Source organism: Nyctibius grandis, chromosome 16 (assembly GCF_013368605.1).
Source record: "Nyctibius grandis isolate bNycGra1 chromosome 16, bNycGra1.pri, whole genome shotgun sequence".
In the NCBI taxonomy this organism is placed as follows: Eukaryota; Metazoa; Chordata; class Aves; order Nyctibiiformes; family Nyctibiidae; genus Nyctibius; species Nyctibius grandis.
The window spans coordinates 9,252,552-9,276,356 of record NC_090673.1 but is presented as its reverse complement, the minus strand read 5'-3'; the positions used below and the strand labels follow the sequence as shown (position 1 = coordinate 9,276,356).

The 23,805-nt window shown below is 53.0% G+C and overlaps 1 protein-coding gene across 1 annotated transcript in view; it reads left to right on the top strand.

Moving 5' to 3' along the window:
* ASTN2 (astrotactin 2) overlaps positions 1-23,805 on the top strand; it is a 342,339-nt gene that overhangs the window by 32,219 nt on the left and 286,315 nt on the right. The gene's annotated exons all lie outside the window — the stretch shown is intronic.

Genomic DNA, 23,805 nt, shown 5'->3' with positions numbered 1-23,805 from the left:
ATGGGCATGCGTTTCGCTCCCAGAGCTGCCAACCTGTTGTTTGTACGAAGGGAACCTTTTATTTGGTGAGTGTTGGCCTCTGCTGCTTCATTTCGTGCTCGGTGCTCAGAGATCGAGGCTGTTTCTTTCCAAGACCTTTCCTAAATGCTCCTGAGTCAGTGGGGCTGGGTCATTAGCACTGGGAGGGAGGACAGGGAGGTGGTCTTTCCTCTGGTCCAGTTCTTGTGGCTGTTTTCTTGCATTCCTCTGCCCCTTCCGTGTACATGCTGCCTGGTTTTTGTTTGTTGATGTTGGCCAAGTGCTGGGTTTTGGGGTGGTGACACAATTAGAGCTGTGCATCCCTGAGTGCTCAGAAATGAGCAGTTATCCGTGTCTGCTCCCGGCAGAGGCCGCGGAGTCACTGGCCGCCGAAATGAGCTTCGGTGACCCTAGTTTGGCTCCCGTGCTCAGGGTCAAAAGGAGTTGTTTTTATTTTCACCTCCTGTACAACCGATACCATCTCTTCTCATCTGGATGCTCTTCCCGCTGGTCCCGCCGCCCAGTTGCTGCGTGGATGATGCAGCGCAGCTGGACGTGCCTGTGGTACCGAAAGCCTCAGCATCCTCTACCCAGGGCAGGAGCACGGGATATGCTTCTCCACTAGCAGAAGTTGAACTGGTGAGAGCAATGATTGGTTTCCTGGGTCATACTGGGGGGGTTAAGGTAGAGAAGTTGTTCCTGCTGGCGTGTCCTCCACGCCTGCTGGGGACCGAAGCGGGCTGGGACGCAGGGAGGGCCAGGCTGCGGTAACTTGTGCCTACGCACTGCCCTGCAATATGCAAAACGCTTGCAGGAGCGATGGGAATTTCTGCCTGACCTCAGCTGGTGTGATCAACTGATGCCCTGAAGCATGAAAATAAATAGCTCTGACTCATAAGAACAAGTGGTGCAATTACTTTAGCTCGGATAAAATATTTGTAAGTATCTAATCCTCCTCTGTACCGTGCGCAGAAGCGAGCACTTATCTCCCCGCTGCTCCCTCTTCCCCGCAGCAGCGCAGCTCCGTGCAGACAAGGAGCCTCTTGAGCTCCTCGTGCCTTGGTGCATCTGTTCCCGCAGCCCCTGCTCTGAGCCGGGGCGCTGGGAGGGAGGCGCAGCCAGTGGAAGTCATATCTCTTAGTTTTGGGGTTGTTTTGTGGCTTTGCCTTCAAAAAGCAACGTGGGAGAGAATGCCTGGAGGTCTGGCAGCAAAAGGCTGGTGGGGAAGGAGCAGGAGGCAGTGAGGTGGAGCCCGAGGAGGGTTCCCTGGCTGTGCGGGGCGGTGAACACAGCCCCCAGCAGCCTCAGGGTTTCTCCTGCGGTCACTGGTGGGAAGAGAAGGGGCTCTTTCTGGCTCCAGGTGGGGTAGCGGAGGGGAGATGGGACCCCCCGCCTGTGGGAGGCTGCAGCGGTGAGCCCCGCTAAGCAGCACGCAGAAGGCGGGTTCAGGTGTAAACTTAACTTTTTACTTTTCCCCTTAATATTACCCACCAGCTGTGTCTGTCCCCTGGATTTGCTCGGCCCTGGTTTGTGTTTTAATTCTGGTTGCTGATCGCTGCGGCTGGTCTCGTGCTCAGCGGTGGGGACCCCACGCACGGGCACGCACCCAACCCCTCCTGACCCGCAGGCGGCCGGAGCCTGGTACCAGCACTGGACAGCCACGGCCTTATTGCAGTCTACAAGTACCTGAAGGGAGGTTGTAGGAAGTGGGAGTCGGCCTCTTCTCCCGGGCAACTAGCGATAGGACAAGAGGACACAGCCTCAACCTTTGCCAGGGGAGGTTCAGGTTGGACATCAGGAAGCATTTCTTCTCAGCAAGGGTCATTAGCCATTGGAAGGGGCTGCCCAGGGAGGTGGTGGAGTCACCATCTCTGGAGGTGTTTAAGAAAAGCCTGGACATGACACTTAGTGCCCTGGTCTAGTTGACATGGTGGTGTCAGGGCAACGGTTGGACTCGCTGATCCCTGAGGTCTCTTCCAACCTGGTTGATTCTGTGATTCTGTGACTCGGAAAATAAACTGCTCCACAGGCAGGATGCTGGGGCCGTGCCGAGGCTGCTGCGTGCGGCTGGTGCTGGCCATGAGCATCTCGCTTTGCCCAGATCTCGGTGTGTAAACGTTATTCCCAGGGATGAGGCTGATCCCGGTTCAGAGCCAGGATTTTTCTCAAGTTTCTTTTTTTTTTTTTTTTTAAATAGGCTTGGCCCAACAGTGATTTAATGATCTTTTTCTAAAATTTAGGGGGTTTTGGCTTTGTTTCAAGCATTGGCTATTTCAGAACTAATTGTCAAATGGAACATTAAGTTCACAGCAAAAACATTTTAAGGTTTTATTCCTTAATGCTTTCAGCAAACAGAAAAAAATGACTTAATCTCGTGGCTGTGCCCTGATGTCCAGTCTGCCTTTGGTAGTGCTCTATCTGGACAAATGTACATGGCAATACATTTCTCTTTTTTTTTTTTAACCCGCCGATTTCACAGTCAGCAGGAAAATAGTCCTGACTTCAGCTGTGTTGTTCCAGGATGAGCATCATGAAGGGCCCGAGCAGCTGGAGGTGTGCAGGGTCCTGCTGGGGCTGCCTGGGTACGCGCTGGCTGCTGCATCTGAGCGTGTCTCAGGGTTTTCAAGTTTTCCTGCATGACCAGGGGAAAGGACCTGATGTTGAATGAAGGCTCTGTAGCACTGGACTGCTGTGTCCAAACGTAGAATCATAGAATCACAGACCAGTTTGGGTTGGAAGGGACCTTAAAGCCCATCTAGTTCCACCCCCCTGCCATGGGCAGGGACTCCTTCCACCAGACCAGGTTGCTCCCAGCCCCATCCAACCTGGCCTTGAACACTGCCAGGGAGGGGGCAGCCACAGCTTCTCTGGGCAACCTGGGCCAGGGTCTCACCACCCTCACAGCAAAGAATTTCTTCCTCATATCTACTCTAAATCTCCCCTCTTTCAGTTTAAAACCATTCCCCCTCGTCCTGTCTGAGTCTAGCTTGGAGTTGAGCTAAAACCAAGGTTAAGGATCCTGTGGGCCAGGGCTGCCCTCGCTGGTGCTCCCCATCCTCCTCTGAGCCCTGGTGCTGTTGGGGGCTGCACGTTTGCCCTCTCCCGCTGTCTCCAGGAAATTGTGAGCCCGGGGAGGTGGTGGAGGTATATTGGACCAGGTGAGCTCTGTCTGGCGGGGGAACATCATCTCCTGGGGCTGTGAGAGTGGGATGAAGCACTCCCAGAGTAATAGGATTTGCTTTATTTTAAGGAGACTAAAATAAGTGATTTCTCATAGCTGCTCCTCTCTGTAAGATGCTTGCCCATGGGGAAAAAAAAACTAGCCTGGAGTACAGTGCTTTTTAGATAGCAAATGGTGGGACAAGGCCAGTTTTTGAGTGCTGGAGGCCAGCGTGGTGCCAGCTCCGCACCCACGGTCAGGGCTGGGTCTCTGCAGAGCGCTCACTGCCCAGCAGCTTGTGTGTTCTGCCAGGATCCCCGAGCAGGGCTTGAAACCAAAAATGCCTCCAATGCACACAGACTAATTACTGTCGCCGGCCCCTGGAGAGCGCGAGTGATTTGGGCTGCGAGTCCTGTATCTTGATTGTTCCCTGGGAAGGAAACAAACCCAGACTTGTCCCCGTGGTCCCCGTGGACTCAGAGGATGTGTGGCTCGGGCTTGATTGCGTTACTCTGTCTGCCACCGTGATATTAAAAACATTTAATGAACACGTTTGGAGCGCAGACTGACGGGCCTGTGTTAGGTCGCTTTGGGAGCTGAGTGCTGAAGTTCACCATGAACGTTGTTTCTTGCTGCGGCCCCGACATCGTCCGGTCCTGGCCCTGGGCTGGGCTAACACTGGGAGTCACCGGTTCCCCAAGGGAATCATTTCCTGGACCTTAATGGAATGGCCTGGCCAAGGGGAGACCGGGCTGTCCCATAGCAAACCTCCAGGCTTCAATGCTTCTGAGCCCTTAGGACACACACATATATATATATTTCCCCCCCGCCCCAGTTCAAAATGGGGTGTGTCGATCTGCCTGTCTTGTGCATCACAAAGGTTGTGTTTGGCAGTTTAAGGGGTTTCTTTTTTTGCTGTCTTTCTGATCAGAAGTGACAAAAGCCTCCCCATGGCTCCAACAACCTCCCCACTGAAACGCAAACACCCTGGGGAGGTTTTGGCTGGAGCAAAGCACACCCTTCTGATGGAAACCCATTAGCTGCTGCTTTTTCTTTCCTCCCTCCTCTCTTCCATGCTGGAATAAAGTGGTTTGCATAATTTTCCCCCTTGTTTCAGCCAACAAACATGTTTGTTTCTCCTTAATTACCTGGGTGTCAATGGGGTGCTTCATCACTGTCTCTCCTCAGCCAGTTCCTTTTTGTTTCAATCCGTAGGAGATAATCAGAAGCCTCAATTGCAAACCCTGCAAAATCCTACAGACTTGAAACTGTAAAATAAGCCAAAAATGACCTTGAGATGACTTTCCATGTCCATGGAAATTAAAATTAACTGGACTGATTTGACTGGCCTGAGGGGAAGAAGGTATTTAAAAAAAAAAAAAAAAAATCTGACAAATGAGCCAGGAAAGTTTTGAGTGTCTCAGGTGAACGGGAACATTGGAATATGTATTAGTTATAAATGCTCTAGCGCAGGGTGCTGAAATTGTTATAGGAAAATAATCTGCCTGTGTGTGCGAGGAATGCATGTGAGCTGTGCCCGGCTGTGGTGGGAACGTGACCCTGCGAGCTGGGAGACAGCAGGAGCCGCGCGGTCTGTGTGCGCTTGCGGGGAGCCAGGGTGAGTTGGCTCGCTCTTCGCTGTCTGTATGAAGATTTATTCCAGCCGTGCTGGCAGCTCTGCCCGAGCCCGACCCTCGCTTCTGCTGCGTATGGCGCAAACGCAGAGAACTGCAGGGGTCTGCAACCGGCGGAGCGAAGGGACGTGGCGCACGGGCGTCTGCGTTCTGGTAGCTGTGGAGCACCAAATGGCTCGTGCAGGGTCTGGCCCTCGTGGAGGTTGTGCTTCGGTTCAGATCCCCAGAGCTGACATGGCAGCATCTCACCCGTGAGGCCTCTTCCATATGGACAAACAAGCTGATGGACACGGAACGGAAGGTGGCTGGAGATGTGCAGAGCTGGTCCTCTTGGGATTTCTCAGCCCCTGGGCTTTTGCTTAGAGCAACCATGTTCCCAGGGCAGTCGTGCACTGCTGTGACACCATGAAATGTCACCTTTGCCCTCATGTCAAGGGGACACGTGTCCTGTGACAACCCAATGTAATAGCTGTCAGCTTCCATCTACTGCTTGAGTGTGCTCCTTGTCTTAGCTGGTATCTGGGAGGTGGAAAGAGACTAGATGAAGGCAACGTGGCCAAAACCATGGTGTCCGGAGAGGGGAAGGTGTTGGGTGTGTTGACTTGAAGGAACATATCATCTCATTGACTGTGAAGGTGCATTGAGGTTATGTTGCAACCCACATTCCCCATCCCCCTTGCACTGCTTGGCAGGGAGGAGGCGGAAGAGTTGGGAACGAAGGAGTGCGAGAGCGGCTTGGCAGGTGGATGGCAGCCAGCCAAGGCTGACCCACCACGGGAGGCAGGCAACATGGGGGCAAGTATGAACTGTCACCCAGCCCAGGGCAAGGTGCCTGTGTTGAGGTCCTTGGGGTTGTGTGTTGGAGGTTGGTCCCAGTCTGGAGCTGGTGGAGAAGGGATCCCCTTGTGCTGCAGCATGAAGGGTCTGTGCTCTGTGATGGTCCAGCCCCTTGTTCCGTCTCCACGACTGCTTCATGTTTGCCTACGGACTCGCTTGTCGTTTGTGAGGTTGGGCAGCAGCATTATCTTGACAAGAGAGAGAGATTTAGAGCTCTGTAATCCATGCTTGTCCATCCTAATTATTTCCCTTATCGGCCTTCAGGAGAGTAACTTTACAGTGGTAATTAGTCCCTTCAATCCCACCCTGTCTTAGTAATTAACACAGAGTTAGAATGGGAGGGGAGGGAGGGAGGGAAGGAATCTCTGGTTTGGGCTGAAAAGGTCCTTCTGGGGGGAAAGCAGCACAAATTTGTTAAGCAATCAAATGCAGCCTGGAGAGGACAGCCTTGGGGATGGCACGGGGAGGCTGTGTGCTGAGGACCTGCGGGGTGATGACAACAAATAGCAAGGAATGCGAGCCAAAATTGTGTTTATGTAGTGTGAGTTTGGATGTTTTATTAAAGGAAGCGCTTGGCAGGCACCAGTGATGGGGTATGGGAGCGGTGAGCATCTGTGGTTTGCATGGGCTTCACCTGGAGCTGCCAGCGTCCAGCTCTGCTGAAAATGAGCTCATTCATCATCTCCGGTGTTTGAGACACAGCACAAAAAGGGCAGTTTGACCTAATACTGCCCTATAGCAGCTGCAATTACTGGAGTATAATTCATTTCAAATGGATCCAGAGATTTCTTCCCATTAACATCCAGAGTGAAAAAAAAAAAGGAGCGAGTGGGCAGGATTCGCGAGCCAGGCAGTGATCAGCCCGGCAGTCATCGCGGGCAGGGGATAAGTTGCATTTTGTGGAGGCAAAGGGCAGGATTGGACCTAGCAGGGGTCCTGTGCGCTTCTCTGGGAAGGAAGATGCTGGTTTTCATTTCTGGTGTTTGAATGAGGATCTTAACCCTGAGTACGGGTAGCAAAATAGAGTGTGATGGGATGGTCAAGGGCAGCCACGGTGGCAAATCTCTTGCAGGAAAACTTGATACTCATTTTTTTCCAAGTAGAAGGGCTTTAGTTCACACAACTCAAATCTCTTTGGGTTCGTGTGTTGGTTTTGGTTATGTCCTTTTTCAAAAGAAGGCCCACAGAAGAAGTTTACAGGAGAGGGAAAAGTGGGGCCCTGGAAACTGCTCCATCCTCATCGGTTTTAGGATGTATTGCTGTGGCAGGATGCGCAGTGTGGTGTGAGTTTGGACACTCGGTGCTGCCTCAACGTGAAGATCTGACTGTGTGTATCGAATTTGGTGTTTCTTTGAAATCGCTTAAGTCGATTTCACTTAAGTCCAGTGCTCCTTGGAATGAAGCTGTTAATCAGTAGGTGGGTCCGAGCAGCAGACAGTGCTTTGCAAGCTATCCCAGTTCTGGGGATGAATGCAGCTGGGGTGCCACTGCTCCAGAGCTGACCTCTGGCTCCGAGGAGCCTGCGAGTGAATGTATGTAAAGGGAGGGATGGAACTGAAATCTTTTTTTAGGCTGCTCCTTTAATTTTCAAACATCTTCTGTCTAACCTGGCTCTGGGGGAAAAAAAAAAAATCTTGTTTTTTATTGCAATCCCCAAGGGCTCATCCTAGTAGGTTGGTTTAGAGCTGGCAGTAATACCCTCCAGAAAGCGTCTGCAAAACTATCTGAAGGCTGGGCTCTGCCACCACCTTCTCAGTATCTCCATGCTGGCTGGATTTTTCCATCCCTGCTCCCAGTCTGTTCCCTTGTACCAGAGCACCAAAGAAGACCTGCTGCTGCCAGGTCAGCCCATCCTGGTTAACCATCAGACATGGCCAAGAGGATCTCAGGTCCTGGTTCAGCCAGGTTTTTGAGTATGGATTTAGGGATATGGAGGGGGTCACCTGTCTGAAGAGCTTCCTTCCCTTCCCAGGCCATTTCCATGGAAGATGTATTTCCCTCAGCTTCTTCCCAGATTAATTCCATCCCCACCGTGCGAGTGGTGCCAGGCAGGTGTCAGGCTCTGATGGATGGGCAGAGACACTAAGCAGGTGGGTGAGGATCCCTCTGGGTCATGCCCCTTGGCTCCTTGCCTGCTCCCGTGCTGGGGACATGGCCCCTCTGCAGTCTGTGTTTCCCTTCCATCATCATTGTGCTAAACTGAAGAGACAGCTCCGTTCAATAATTCATAGCTTCACAAAGTCTTTGTAATATTTAAAGGAGGGGAAAAAAACTCCTTTGGTTTGTCCTTTCTCCAGGCTGGAGACAGAGGAGCAGAGGTGATGGAGGCTGTTGGGTTCCTTGGAGAATGCAATGTGGAATGGAAGTGCCTCCTTGCAGCCAGATGCAGAAGACCCTCAGAGTGACAGGGACACAGGGCAGGCAAAACCCCTCTGAAGGTGTGAACGTTGTGTTGGAGAAGGCTTTGCTACCTGTGCAGGGGCCAGAGAGAAAGTGCCAGCTAAGGTTTTACTTTTTGTTTGGTTTTGGTGTGTTTACATGATTCTCATGCTCAAGTCTTGCTTTCAAATGAGATTTGATCATTCAGAAACTGGGATGTTACTGAAACCCAACAAAACTGGCTTTGAAGCAATTTTGCGATGAGTTTTGAACAGTTCCCTTCCTGTCCGTGTAACTTAGCCTCATGCAATGACTACATAAACTATGCTGCTTCCTTTGGCTCTAAGGTGAGATGCTGGATTGATCCCCCGCCCATCCAGGCTTATTTTCATTCTTGCACAGACTTTTCTGCAATCTGAGTAGAGGGTGCTGTGCAAGTCCAAAGCGTTTGATTGTTTAGAAGCCACTGGAGTATCTTGTGTTCATTATTTTAACAATTGGAGAGAGGGTTTTATTTTCTCCAGAATCATAAACACAATCTTCAGTGTGTTTTATGAAAACAATAAAGCTAAACTCTAATAACCACACATTTTCCTTGCTTTATGTGCACACATCCTTGGGGAACAAGGCCTCAAGGACTCATCTTGCTCTGCTTTTAACAGAGTTTTAATGTGCTCAACTTGGTAAGTGGTGGAGAGCTAGATTATGAATTTGCTTTGGTACCTAAAGGAATTTTCTTTGCCTTCAAAAATCCTCAAGGTGAGCAAAAAAGGCTCCTCTGGAAAAGAAAGCCAGTGACGCAATGCGAAGAGTTTAGCGCTACGATCCCAAAATCAGGCTTCATTTAAATGCTCTGTGTTCCAAACTCCTCTGTACAAGGACTAATTAGCTCGCTTGCATCTCTTTCCTGTCCTGTGAATAATGCTGTTTTCTTTTAGAAGAGATCTGAGGCTCTCAGAGGCAATTTATAAAGGAGGATGCTCTGCTACAGATGGAGAGCCAAAGCAGGGAGATGAAGGGATGTGGTTCCTAAAGTATTTAGCCACCTAATGGGTTTTTTATTTTTGAGTGCAGAAGTAGGTTAGGGCCCGAGCTCCGTCTGTGGTACTGATTTTTTGGAGAAGTCACTTAACGAGATAGCTTTCATCCAGAAGTGTTGAGAAATCCAAAATGCCATGGAGATGCTCCAGTTTGAAACACTTTTTGGGGTGGTGGTGATGGGGAAAATCCCATCTTTTGGCATTTCTTCAAAGAAGAGCATGTGACTGGGTAGGTAGGTGTCCACATGTGCTGTAGTCACCCTGGGACAGCAAATGGCCATGATCTTGGCTGGGCTATGCCTCGTGCTTGTCTTTCACCCTTTGGTTGCCACCTACATTCACTGTTTCTGGAAGGGATAGATGGAGGGGTTATTTTCCCCTGTCCCTCATGGGGAAACTTCCAAACGGTCTGGTTTTTTTTCCACCCCAGACCAGGATAAGGTTCGAAACCTCAGAAAAGGCTCAGCTCTTGATGGGAGCAGCTTCTCAATTTGTTTGATTTCAGTATGGTGTGAGCTGGACATGCAGGCTGTGTCCCTGCCTTCCAAAAGCTCCAACAGGGCCAAGCAGATTCATAAATATCTTTTTATATTTACGAATTTCTCTGGGGTGAGTGGCAGAGCAAAGGGTTGAACGGAGGGCTCCTCACTCTCTGCACGTTGTGGCAGAGATGGGCACCGTAAAGGATCTCCAGGCTGTACTTAGGGCTCATCCTTGCAAGCACCATGTGCCAGGAGCAGGACCCCAATGTGTAGGGCATCAGGAGGGATGATCCTGTAGGCCCCCCGAAGAGGGACTTTTTACAAGGGCATGTAGTGATAGGACAAGGGGGAACAGTTTTGAATTGAAAGAGGGGAGATTTAGATGAGATATGAGGAAGAAATTGTTTCCTGTGAGGGTGGTGAGACCCTGTCCCAGGTTGCCCAGAGAAGCTGTGGCTGCCCCCTCCCTGGCAGTGTTCAAGGCCAGGTTGGATGGTGCTTGGAGCAACCTGGTCTAGTGGAAGGTGTCCCTGCCCGTGGCAGGGGGGTTGGAACTGGATGGTCTTTAATGTCCCTTCCAACCGAAACCATTCTGTGATCTACATCTGTAGATCCCAAAGCCTCAACACCAAAGGGCTGAAGCCCTGAAGGAAGGTCAACCTGTGTGCCCCGTGCCCAAATGATACTGGGAGTGTGGAAGGTTGGCAGGGAGGGAAGATATGGAAGATGTTGTTGCTGCTGAGATGCAGAAGATGGTGTGTGGGTGCAGGCAGGTGCCTCTCTTCTTGGGCGAGGAGAACTCTGAGCCAGCGCTGCGGACGGACGGGCTGTGGGCCCCATGCTCATGGTCCCGGACGGCAGGAGTTAATTAGCGTGGGCTTTAACGCGGCAGGGCTGCTCGGCGCCGCTGCCTTTTCAAGCTAACGTGTCCAAAGTCCTTTGATGCTTGTCTGGGAGTACGAGGGCTCTCTGGTTTCCAAAAGGAGCTCTCCGCAGAAGAGTGATAAATGTGTTTAATTTTTGCAGAGCTTGTAGCCTGGTTTTATGCCGGGATCCGTCTCTTGAGGTTTTATTAGCTGATGGTGTCTGTAGGAAAAAGTCAAAGCGACTAGACAGGAACAGCCACGGAATTGATGTAGGGAGCAAGAGCATGTTTTGGAGATAATGTTTCTAATTCTCGCCATTAGTACGTGCTGAGTTTGGGCAGTGTCTCCCGTTCTGCTGTAGTTTTAAGGCTGCTGCCTGCCAAAAAGTCCTCCTGCCAGCCCCACGCGTAGGCAGGGAGTGAGTTGTGTGCTCTGGTCATGATGGGTCCCCTGCTGTGGTCCGTGGGAGGGTCCCTGCTGGGCTGGAGTGCAGGGACCAGCGACAAGACCGGTGACAGATGCCCTTGTCCCCTGTGTGTGGCTCTGATAAAGCTGGCGCAGAGGAGAGCTTGGCTTGGCTTGCTGAAAGCTCTGGGTGGCAGGAGGGGCCCGTCTGCTCCGGGCGTGCTGGCGTGGGGAGATGATCACCCTGCCGCGGAGTCTGGGAGAGACAATTTGCAAACATGTGTTGATGCGTTCCCGTAGGAAGCCAGGCACTAAATCATCACCTTGCAGCTTGCATGCAGATTCATCCAGGGAACCTATTTAATTAGGGGATAAATTTAGAAATCAATTATTATTTGCAGAAATAGTTTCTTTCCTGCTAATGAGGCTGCAAGGTTTCATCCCCCTCTGCTCTCTCCCTTGACCTTTGTGTGTGCGGATCAAGGGTGGAAATGCTCCGTGTCTCCTCTTTCTCCGTGTAGGTGGCCCTTTTTGGGCAGCTGCCCTACAGCTTTCCCCGAGACTCTGTTAGGACAGCAAATGGGGGTACAACCGTGAAACCGTGCTGCTTTTGGATCTGATGGTGTGGTAGCGATGGGGGCCCCAGGTCCACTGGTAATGGGGACATGGGTTAGCCTTTCCTGAGGGGGTAGGGGATGGGAAGCAGTGTGAACTTGATGGGAAGGGGAAAATAAGGATGAAGGGCTGGAATGGGGTGGTAGCGATGTTGTTACGATGGAAGGGAGGGATAAGGGGGCAGGAAGAGCCTCGTGAAGCATTTCCACTGGTGGGGAACGCCAGGCAACATGGCTGGGGAGGGAGTGGGACCATATGGGGTGGTGTGGGGTGACGGTGAGTTGGCAAAAGTTCTGCAAAGCTGGGTTAGGGCTGTGCTGACAGCAAAGAAGAGGGAGTCGGCTTCGCCATGGGAGGTTCAGGTTAGACATTAGGAAGCATTTCTTCTCAGCAAGGGTCATTAGACATTGGAATGGTCTGCTCAGGGAGGTGGTGGAGTCACCATCTCTGGAGGTGTTTCAGAAAAGACTGGACATGGCACTTAGTGCCCTGGTCTAGTTGACATGGTGGTGTCAGGGCAATGGTTGGACTCGCTGATCCCAGAGGTCTCTTCCAACCTGGTTGATTCTGCTGGCCCTCCTCTGCCTGTTCGGAAAGGTGCGGGACCGGCAGGCTCAAGCTACCACCAGAGCTGGAGAGACTTCTGGGCAAGTGGCTGGAGAGCTCTCTGTGCCTGGCTGGGGCTGGCATCCATGCGGCATCGCACCCCGGCACCATCGCAGGCATTTCCCTGACCCTCGCACGAGGGCTGGCACCCCAGCACGGTAACGGGGTGTTGTGGCAGCCTGGGCACCCCCGGCAGCGCGGCAGGGCTTTCTGGTGACCCAGGGTCGCTCCCTTCTTTCAGCAGGTGAAGCCCTGGCTGCAGGACGTGGTGGCACGCCAGCGTCTCCACTGCGCTGCTGGGGAAGGGGACCCTGCTTGTGCCAGGCTGGGGTGGTGATGGTGTTTGTGAGGACACAGCTGCTCCGGGCTTCGGTCTCTGCCACTTCATCGCTTCTCATCTCTGATAAATTGCTTGGCTTCTCTTTTGCCTTACCCACTTTTAAATGGGGAAAAATTATTTTGCCCACAGGCTCCAAGAAGACTTAATAAATTCGGTTGCTTTTATTATTTTGGATTTTAATGTTTCCTCATCTTCCGATGCCACTTTCTGAGCCCTCCAGCAATGTCTCTGTGCTCTTACATCAGCTGCTCTGAGTCCAGTTCATTTCAGTGCGAGTCAGTCCAGAGAGATGTAAGGATTTTCACAGCTACGTCTCAGTAAACCCTTTTGCTCCTGGCAGCTTGCAGCCTCCCACCGCAGCCCTTTGCTCCAGGGCTGAGGCTGCCCAGGTGGTCTGTCCTGCTCGGGGGGGTCTGGCACCCCGGGATGGCATCCTCGAGGAGCTGCAGGCTGCTCTGGCATGGCCCTTGCTGTGCTTTTCTCCTTTCCTGCAGAAACCCGGTCCCATGGTAGGCTGTCGGTGTGTCCTGGGCTGATGGCATCTCTCTGGGTGCTCGGGTAGATAAACATGCAAGGTGGCTCCTGGGTTAAGGTGTAATGCTCTGAGAGAGAAGTGAGTTTTCTGTGACATTGCAAGAGCTCATTTCTCTAAGTAAGAGCTGAATTTGGGGTTCATGTGTAGCCAAGACAGAACCTGGGTACTTGGGTACCTGGGAGGCTTTGGGGAACTGGAGGCTTCCTAGGGAGTGAGCGCTCAAGAGCCTCTCGCAGAGAAGGGGTAAGACCCTTAATCCTTTTTAAGCACGGCGGATGACTGCCTTCACAGCAGGGGATGGGATCCTCCCCATCATGACGCACACAGAGGGGCTCCAGCAAATGTTCGTTCCTGGTAACTGGTATTTGTGCCTTTGTGGGTGAAGGTATGCCCAGGATTGTCAGGCTGCTTGGCTCTTGGTGCACCCACCTGCTGCTCCGGGTGACACGTAGGCTGAAGAGCCCAAGTTACCCACTACCTATTTTTTCCCCGAAAACGCCCAGCCAGGAGCCAGCTCCTCTCCTTTGCACTGCTGGCTCCTTCTCCTTGGAAAAGGACGTTTGTCTCGCAGGAAGGCGAACCGTCCTAGTGTTTGTCTCCCTAGAAAGTGGCGAGACCCCCTCTCTCCTTCCCCGCTTTCTCTCCTCCTCTCCCCATCCCATCCCGGTGCGTGGGGTGTTTCTGCTGGGACCTCCCAGTGCTCAAGAGCTTATTGGGAGGGGAGGTCCGTGGAGGAACCGTGCTAGAAAAATTACTTTGCTTCACAGTTTGAGCACTGCCCTGAGCTATCAAACTACCTTAGCATTTTAAGAGGTATGTTTCCCAAAGAGAGGCATTTAAAAATGCATAGAGGTTATAAAGCACTTGGCTAGTTTTAATCAAGCTCGGAGCAATGCTCGCTCCCCGGCGTACACTGCGCAGAGAGGCAGATGCTGGGAGATGGATGTAGCCCTCCGCTTTGGTGTGAATAGGTCACGTTGCCCTTCTGCTCCTGCCGCAGCTTGCAGGGAAGGGAAGCGTCCTCCCCGCCGCCTGGCCCGTCCCTTCGCCTGTGTGACAGCCCTCCTCTGCCCCTCGGAGCCCACCCGCTCTGCCCTCAGCCCTCTGCCCTGCTCCGCTCCCAGCCCTCAGCTCCTGCAGAGACTCAGAGACAAAGAAAAAGTTGCAGTCGCTGCTGTCACCTGCACAGGGAGGAGGCTGTAGGGCAAGTTCTCAAAAAATTAAATGTTTTCTCTTTGCACAAGCCTTATCTGGTGCCATAATGATGCCTGGGGCTGCTCCGCTGCCGTGGTGTCTGTGTTTGAGGTGCCGCTGGCTGTCCTGGACAAAGGCATCACCACCCCAGCCTTGCCGGGGAGTGCCTGTGTCAGGGAGGAGGAGGCAGGAGGGACGCAGGCAGGCTGGGGCTGACCGAGCGCCTTCTCTCTTTTGCTATGGGACTTGCATTAAAATATTGGCAGAACCCACCCGACCCCCTCTCCACGTGCTGGTGTGTGCCGTCTGCTTGGGGACCGCATGCAGGTGATGCCCGGTGCCGTGCCCGTGCCCACCCGCCCGCCCGCCTCCCCCGTGCTCCCTCAGCTGCTGTGAACACTGGAGCGAGCGGTTATCGCACGCAGCAGCTCTTGCTCGGTCGCCTCCGGTTGTGTCATTAGACACTTCGGATCTGCTCAGGCTCCAAGCGAAGCTCTGGTGTCCCCGTGCAGGCAGCGATCTGCCGCGGCGGGCGATGGCACTCTGAGCACCGGCACCTCAGCTTAGCTGAGCTGCGCCTGGGCTTGAGGATTATACAGGGGTTTTTTCTTGCCCAGGTGCCTAGTGAAGGCTTTCAAAGGTGGTTCCTCTGGATGTGTGGTAGAAATAGACCCTGTATGCCTGCAGTGGTCCTGCAGGAGCCAAGCTGAGGTTTTCAGACGTGCTGGAGTCACGTGCGGGGCTGGGGCAGTGATGGAGAGATGTCCTGTGCGGCTGCGGGTGCGGACCAAGTCCCTGGAGAACTCAGAGCTGCCTGCCCTCACGGAGCAGGTCTGCCGGTCCCCTGCATGTCACTGGAGGTTCTGAGCCAGGATATCCCTCCTGTCTTCATAAAAACCTGTCTCATTTAATCCATCCTTAAAAGAGCGACGGGCCAGGGCTGGCAGCTTTGCACGCCCGTTACCTGCAGAAAAGCTTCCCCATCAAAGACATGGATTTCCTTAACAAGGATTAATCAAAACCTGGTGCTTGTGATTTTCAAATAGTCTTTCTCCCTCGTTTATCAGCTCTGTCTCTTGTTGGTTTTGAGGATCTGGAGTAGGTGGGGAACAGAAGGCTGTTGCAGCTTTCCTCATGCATCTCCGCAGCAGCAGCTTCCGTGGAGCAGCAACTCTTTCCCCTGCGACAAGAGGAGACTCGGCTCTTCCCTCTTCCTTGCATCTTCAAGTGCTCCTTTAAAAGTGACCCCTGCGTCTCTCTTGGGTGAGCCGGGAGGCTCCAGAGAAGTGGCAAAGCTTGAGCTTTTCAGTAAAACCCCAGAGCACCTCCAAAGCGAACTCCTGTGCCCGAACTGGGAGGTGGGGATGGAGGAAGGGGAGAAGGCTGCTAAACAAAATCTGTGCATCAAGGCTCTTTCAGGCACCACGTTCACACCCGTCCCTCCTACAAGGCAGCACTTCCATCTCTGAGGGATACCCAGGAGGGGCTCTGATACTTAAAGTCGCTTTCCTTCACCTTTCTTTTAGATGACGGGTGGGTGGCACTGCCGGGGGGCTACGGCCGAGCCCCCCAGTGCTGCTCCAGCCTGGATGTCCCATCCCTCCGAGGAAGCTGCACCCAGGAGCGCTCCTCCAGCTGCTCTTCCACACCCGGCGTTTCTCATGCAAACCCAGACGACCCGTCGTGCCGAGCTGCGTGCGAGTGATTTCTATAGGACTGGCTCCACACTCAGCAGCCCCGTCTGCCTGCGCGCGGTCGGCTTCCACCGCGGGGCAGGGGGAGCCTCCGCTGACAAATGAAAATGGAATTGGATGGAAGGGAATTGAGAGTCAAAAGGGCCCTGTAATAATTTTAGAGCGCCTGAGGCGCCAGGCTGAAGCCCTGGCATTATAAATAAGGGTAATGTACTAGAGGCTGAACTGCAATCAAAGCGGCTGTAGGAGCGCGCGCTGAGCTGCTCTGAGGGGCGTGGAGGCAGAGTGGGATCTGTAGGCAGCGCCGGCAAATCCAGATCTGCTCGCTGATGTACAGAGGGACCCTAAAGCCTGTGATTAGAGAGGCCGAAGGGATGTGGGGACGGTGCAAAAACCCCAGACCCCATGTTTATGAATAAGGTTGGAGGGAGGGTGGGAAGAATCCAGATATCCTGACTGAGTTCACTGTTCCTGACGTTATCTGGAGTAAATCCAGTACCGTCACTGGGCCCGCCAGTGTGACACCAGGTTGTGGCAAATGGCACGGGCTGCCCCAGGAGGGCTGGAGCCAAGCCGGAGGGTCGGGCAGGGAAGGGTCGGGGTTGGTGTTCGTGCCTGCTGAAGCTGGGCAGATGCTGTGGGCCACCCTTGGGACAGCTGGTGCTGTTCCATGGCTCTGAGAGCTCGCTGGTGAAACGTGGTGGCAGCGAGGAGAGCCCTCCCTGTGTCAGGACTCGCTGTCTGACTTCAAGTGCCAGTGGCTCAATTTACCAGCTCGATGCATTTATTCCCTTTCATCCCTCTCAGCCACCGTGGGCAGTGTGTGTCCTGCTTTGTGCCACGTGCAAGATGAGAATCCCTTTTTCTCCAAAGGTGAATGGGCTTGGGAAGAGCACCGGGAGAAGGGGTGCCATGTACCTCTGCGTTGTGGGTGCAGATGTACCCACAAACCTTGCTCCCACCAAATCGCTGCCTGCGAGGAGAGTTTTACTGGTAAATGGGTGTAAAGCTTCAAGGCCACAAGCTGAGATGCCTGTGATAGGCATCCAGCTCCTCGAGAAATTAGGGGTGCTGGAGTTCACAAGGGAAGAGTTGCTGGGGTGCTTGATGTCTCCTCGCTGTTGCCAAAAGCATTGACAAGCTCAGCCTGGGAGTCACCCCTGTGCGGGGCAGCGTCTGTGCAAAGGCCTTCTCAGCGTTCTCTGAGAAGTCTCCAGGCAGGATTTTTGGCCAAGGCACGGTGGAGGTGGGAACACCACCTTCTCATCGCAGCTTTCTGTACTCGTGATGCCGTGCCGGCAGCGTGGGACGGGGCTGTGCGCTGCTGGTCTGAAGGTTGGATGTCCCGGGGCTGCGCGGGTGCATGTCGTCGGCTCGCAGCGGTGACAGAGCAGGCGGTTGTGCTGGTGCTTTGGCTGTCACCTGCCTTCGATGCTGTGGATGGGGAGGTGGTACCGATGGTGCCAGTTCTCCCGGGCAGCACAGGGGGATGCTCTGCCCTGGGGCTGCCCTGCGGCTGCCCTCTTCCCTGTCCCTCTCCAGCCTGGCCGTGGGGAGAGGCAGGCTCTCCATCTGAACTGAGGAGGCTTTCTCATTTGTTGGGTTCCTCTTGAGCTTGGGATCAGCCCTCACCTCCTGTTGCATTGCTCGGATTGTCAGGGACCCTTCGGTGGCAGCTCGGCTCTTACCACATCTATGCAGTCTTTGAGGTGGCTGGTCCCAGGAGCATGCCCGAAACCTGGCTTCTCCTTCTCCTTCAGGCAGTTTGAACAAGCCCTAAAAACAGCCAAACCCCCTTTACTGCAAATCCCCTCTTGCCCTGGGGTACCTGACAGTTTGCCTGTCCAGCGCCAGACCCATGATGCTGCTGGCAGAGCAAACGAGGCGCAGCGAGACCGCCGCAGCCTGCCCGTGCTGTTGGTGGGGTGCCCCATGGACCACCCCAAGACCAGGGCTCCCTGAAGCCCTCCTCCATCCAGCACCATGCCCAGACACGTGCCGTGTCCCAGCAGACACGCACAGCACTGAAGCCACCCCTGAAACGCCCCGCAGGTGTGTGTGCCCCTGTGCTCCTCACGAACAGGGCCTTTGAACAGAGATGATCAGAGGGAGCTTGTCATCATTTTTTTTTTCCCACCTTCTTAAACTTCTGAGCTTCTCTATTACTTTTTACGATCTGCAGCTGCGTTTGTGTGTTGCTCTAGGGAGTACTTGGGGGGAGTAGACGTGGAAGGGAAGGAACATGTTAAAAATTGAGCAGAAGGGGGAAAAAAATAATGAAGCGAGCTAATGATAGGGATAAAAAAGCCCCACCACATTGCCACCAAAAGACCCAAACCCTTAGAACTGTTAGGGCCTGTTTGACTGCAGAATAGTCCCCCGGGGAGCATGGGGGAAGCCCCATTACTAGAGTCGTTTTGGAGCTAGTCTGCACAGAGGGCGATAATCTATTCCGCAGGGAGCAATCCTGTGCTGGCAAGGGCACTGGGGAGAGCTCTCTGTTTATGACTTTCTGCATAAATTTAGTTTATTAGCATAAGTGGTAGCTAGCACCGACGAATCTATAAACTAACACTTCACTGGAGGTTGGCGCCTCTGGAGAACATTAACTCAGAAGAGCCCCTGGACTAATGGCAGGAGAAATGGGTTTGCAGGATTAGGGGTGACGCACGGGGGAGAAGAGGACGACGCAGTTGACAGCGCTGGCTTTTTGTGCGAGATGGGATTGTCTTTCCGGGCCTGCTGTGAAAGGAGATACAATCACTAAACAGATCCTCAGCTTCCCCCCTGCCAACAGATTGAAGACGGTGAGTTGTGCAGGTGAGCTGAGGAAGTCTGGCTGCGGGGTGTGGGTCCTGCTGGGATGAGGCAGGTGGTGAGGAAAAAGGCAGGAGGAAACCTGGATCCGTACGTGGAAATTACTCGCAGGCTTCTCACCCATCACCCCAGGGATTCGGACCTTATTGTGGAGGTGTCCGGCAGGTCCCAGGGTCTGAGCAGCACTGGGGAGCAGACAGGAGGGGATGCACAAGGAGGGTTTGGTTATCTGGGGTGGGGAACCATGCAGGGATGAACTGCTGCAAGCAAAATGGCTTATTTTAATAATGACCTTCAAGAATTAAATAAAAATACAATAATCACGGTAGATTAGCAAGAACAAGCCAATTAAATACAAAACAGGCTTTGTAAAATGCCATGACAGATGAGGCAGGGCTGCAACCCCCCAAATAACTGATGGATGTCGAAGCATTGCATAAGGTCGGGGGGGGCTATGGGGTACCTCAAGCCTGGCAGCCTGCCCTGGGGAAGGCAGGGGTGGAAGGACTGTCTCTGCCGGCAGTAAAACAGAGCGGGAGGGGGTGCAGAGGAGGGAGGAGGGGGGTGTAGGGCGGCCAGGAGCCCCAAGGCACGGAGGAACAATCCTCCAACTTTAATATCTGCTGTTTCATTTTATATTCATCATGTCAGCATAATCTGCTTTTATGGGAATCGTCTTGGTTCCCAACCAAATGCATTTAGGCCCTTTTGCTTTTAAGTTTGATTGTAATACGAGTTGAAGACTTCAGTGAAATGTTTATGTGTAAGGGTTGTAGCAACAGCGAAGGGAAAAATGGAATTAGGGAGTCGGTTGGAAGGGACCTTGCTGTGGTCGCTGCAGTCCCCTGCCTCCCCCTGGGTGGGTGACCTTCGGTGGGCACGAGCCCACGTCAGGGTCTGAGCCCCGGGAGGGGTTTTGTTTGAATCGCTTGTTTGATTTCCAAGGAAAATGTGGAAATTGCAGTTTTGTGGGACCCAGAGCCTGAGGAAGGGCAAAAAAAAGAAGGAAGTGCTGTGGGTGCCCTTTTCCTAAGCTCAGACCGTGGTGAGGTGGGGTCAGGGGCTGGCAGGGCCGCGGGGGGAGGCAGGGCTGCCCCTGGGCTCAGCTGGGCTGTTTGATGGGAGACGAAGGGCAGGTGTGAAGGGCTGGGGTGGGAGGGCAGGTGGGGCTGGAGAGGAGACACCTCTGCTTGTGTCGCAGGGGGAGTGGGCTCCTTAGGTCCTCTGTTCTGGGGTGGAGAAATGCGGTTGCCTGTGGGCTTTGGCTGAGGAGAAGGGGTCTGGCTGCTGTGGGGATGGAGGACCCTCGTCGTCATTTCTCTGTTGTGCGGTGAGCAGGTAGGAAGATGGCACGGCAGATGTTTCTGCTGGGGAGACCTTCTAGCAGCTTTCCAGTACCTGAAGGGGCTACAGGAAAGCTGGAGAGGGGCTTTTTACAAGGGCATGGAGTAACAGGACGAGGGGGAACAGTTTTAAACTGAAAGAGGGGAGATTGAGATGAGATATGAGGAAGAAATTCTTTGCTGTGCAGGTGGTGAGACCCTGTCGCAGGCTGCCCAGAGAAGCTGTGGCTGCCCCCTCTCTGGCAGTGTTCAAGGCCAGGTTGGATGGGGCTTGGAGCAACCTGGTCTGGTGGAAGGTGTCCCTGCCTGTGGCAGGGGGGGTGGAACTAGATGGTCTTTAAGGTCCTTTCCAACCCAAACCAGTCTGTGATTCTATGATTCTGTATTTCGTGGTCTGTTTAGCTCTTTCAGTCGGTGTTTTACCCACAAAGCTGTGTTTGAGCCCCGGCTGAGAACTCCCTGTCTGCTGGATGCCGAGATTTTAAATAGCTATAGGCTACAAGTGCTTTTCCATTGCTGCCCATTTAAAACCTTAACTGTATCTCATTCCGTGCAGGAATGCCCTTAATTTGTTCCAAAAGCATTTGAAAGCTCTGATAACGGGCAATCTTGCAGCAGACTATTGCATCCTTTCTGATGGACGGGCTATCGCTGCTGTAACTACCGTGTAGATAGTGGAGTGACAATGGGTGTCCGGTGAAACACAGGCAGTATAATATTCATGTCAAGTGTATGAGGCCAAGAAACTCCCCTGCGTTTGGATATTGAGGGGTTCAGCAGCTCACAGGGCTTGAAAAGGCTTGTCTTTTTTTTTTTGTAAGCAGTGAATCTGATTTGAAGGCTCCTGATGTCCTGGCAATGCTGGGAGCAGTAATGGCCAGGTTTCCTGCAACAGGGGCTGCAGGGGTGAAGAGCATACAGGTATTTATAAATGTATGGTAAATGGTACCCAGGCTCAGCAAGTTGACTTTTGTCAGAAATTGCTTCGCTCCTGGGTTTGCTTAAAATTGTGAAATGAATGTTAAATTGAAGTTTCTACTTTTGGAAGAGACCTTTTGAAAATGAAACAGGCTTATCTTCAGTCTAGGCTAAAATCCAAAAAATTGCCTATATCTCAGCACTGCCCAGAAATGTTCTCCGTCATCCTTTTAAACATCCCATGCAAAACTGTGTATGCAAGGGAGAAAATGTGGAGCAAGATTGACTCTGGAGGTTTCTTCCCTAATGTGATGGAGCCTTTGGGAACCATAGTGGTGGGGTCCTGGTGGCACCCGCATCAGATCTGGGTGGTACAACCTCCTTTCCTGAGCTCTTCTGGAAAGGTCTGCTGCAGGGATGTGTGTGTGATGAGTGTGTAATACCGTAAATCATCCTCTCCGATGGGTAACTGTTCCTCTGAACAGAATTAAGATGGCTTTGCATAACCACAGTCCTGTCTCTCCATGCTTCTGTGCTGTCCCAGGGCCTGTTTGCCTCCGTACAAGAGCTTGTGATACCTGTCCTGGAGCTGAGTTACTGCTGTTGCTCCTAAAAGTAGAATTTCTTGCGATTTTAATTAGATAAGGAGATGCTGTTCAGTTCAGACCTTTGAAGTGTTGCTAGGACGATGACTACAATTAAGCAGCCCTGATATTCCTCTTGTTTTGTTCTTACTTTTACCACTATAAGAAGCCTCCTGCTTTAGCCTCTGTGGAGGTGAGAGACACAAAACTCTCCTGTCATTAGACGCCCAGGTCTGGCGCAGGCTGCTGTCCTGCAGGGCTGGCTCGATGTACAGGGTAAAGAGCACAAGCAACACCTCTTGCTACTGATTTGCTCCAGCAAACAGCTATTTATATTAAAGGAGGGAAGGGATTATTAGGAGCGATCTCATTGCAGTGACAGAGGTACGACAGGGAGTTCACGCGTCCCCTCCGAAGCGCGAGCGTGGGCTCTTGATGGATCCCATGCATGGTCAGGAGCTGTTTAGTTTTTCTCCTTTGAGTGCTCAGATGTGCACAGAGATGGGGGATAAGGACTGGTGCTGTGCTCAGGAGGGAGAGATAATGAGCACAGCCCTCCGATTCGATTCAGGTGACAGTGCAGCCAGCTCAGGTGTGTCAGCAGAGTAATTAGTGCTGTGCTGAATCAAGGAGTTGACAGTGATGAGGTGACCTTGTCCCTGCCCTCAGCTGGGCTGTGCAGCGAGGAGGGGTCCTGCAGGACCTCGTGGGGACTTCTCTGTGAGCGGGGGGTGGCTGGCTCCGTTTTAATCCACTACGGAAAGCTAAGAGCTCGCTGCTGGAAAATGTATTGATTTCAGGGGTAAGAAAAATCGGTCCTGAAGGATCAAGAGGTGTTTTTGCTGCACCAGGATGTGGTCTGTAGAAGTGGAAGTGCCTGGTCTTGTAGCCTGTGTGGCTGCTGGTGAGCCAGCACCCAAGTGTCTGGAAGTGTCTTGTCCTGGAAGGTGTGGGTAACTCTTCAGGACAGCCTCAGCCACGCTTGACCCTTCCCTTGTCTCCACTGGGAGCTGGAACAGGATGTGCTTTTGCCCAGCTGGGTTCAGGAAAATGAAATACAAAATGCCACAGCCGTTCCCTGGCCACTTTGCCTGTGGGGGAACAAGGCTTGTCCTCCCCACTGACCCTCTCGTGGGTGATGCTCTGTGGCCAAGGTGCAGAGGAGAACCTTGTCTCTGTTCCCACCATGGTCCCAGGGGAACCTGAACTTGTGCTGTCAGCCTTTCTGGAGCAGACACGCCGTACAGACTGCAGGTCACGGTCCGTTACAGCCAGCTGCTGTTCCCAAACAGGAGGGAGTGGAATTTGGGTCTCCCACAAAGCGGGTGATTGCCGAAGCCGTGGGCCCAGTGACTAAGAGGACCTGACTTGCTTCCCATTGCTTATATTGCAAATGGAAAAACAAACACAAAAAAAGAGGTGGTGGAAGGAGAAATATTTTGGCTTATTTTGTGCTAGTATTTTTTTTTTCAGTTTAGAGTCAGCTGCCAAACTGCCAAACGAGTTCTTTGCAGAGATCCATTTAAGGCTCGCTGGGCAGCTGCGGAGTTGTCAGCACTCCTGCCTGCTGCTGCCTGGCCAAGCCGGGAGCTGCAGCTGAGCCTTGGGGGCTGCTGGCTCTGGCTGGGCTGGAGACTGCGCATCTGGGGGCTGGCTTTTGGTTACACGGTGCCTGGGGTGTCCGAGCCCCTCGTTAGTCAGGTGTGGTGCCCAGCGTCAGGGGAGGCTGCGGCGGTGGGTGCGTGTGCCGGGATGCTGTGGTCCTGGCTCCCAGGGCGCTTAACGCTGCACATCAGGGTCGGGTGGGATGGAAAACTCACAGAAGGCTGTGGAGGAAGCCCAACAGACGTGCAACCAACCCCAAGGTTGATAGATATCTGTCAAGCCTGGTGGTTATCTCTTCTCGCTGGTGCTTGTTAATCTCTACTGGGACCATCCCCAGTCAAGCCTGGTGGTTATCTCTTCTCGCTGGTGCTTGTTAATCTCTACTGGGACCATCCCTGCTAAAGATGGCTCCAGTACCACCTCGCTACCTGGAAGGAGGTTTCATTGTAAGTGCCAGCAGAGTATGTACTGATGTCTGCGTTTTGGCTTGCTTGGCACCCCAAGTGTCCTCCCTCCGCCCCGTGCCGACCAGCAAACCTCCCCTGGGCTTGGCTGCAGACCTCTAGGAGCTTCTTCCAGCCTTTTTTCTGGGAGAGCTATAGGAGGTTAAAGACACCTTGTGCAGTGTGTTATTTACTGTTGTTGCCTTTCTGGTCTCGAAATCCCAAGACAACTGTTACTGTTTGTATGTGGGGGAAGTAGCAGACAGAGGCCAAAAAACAGTGCTCAAGCA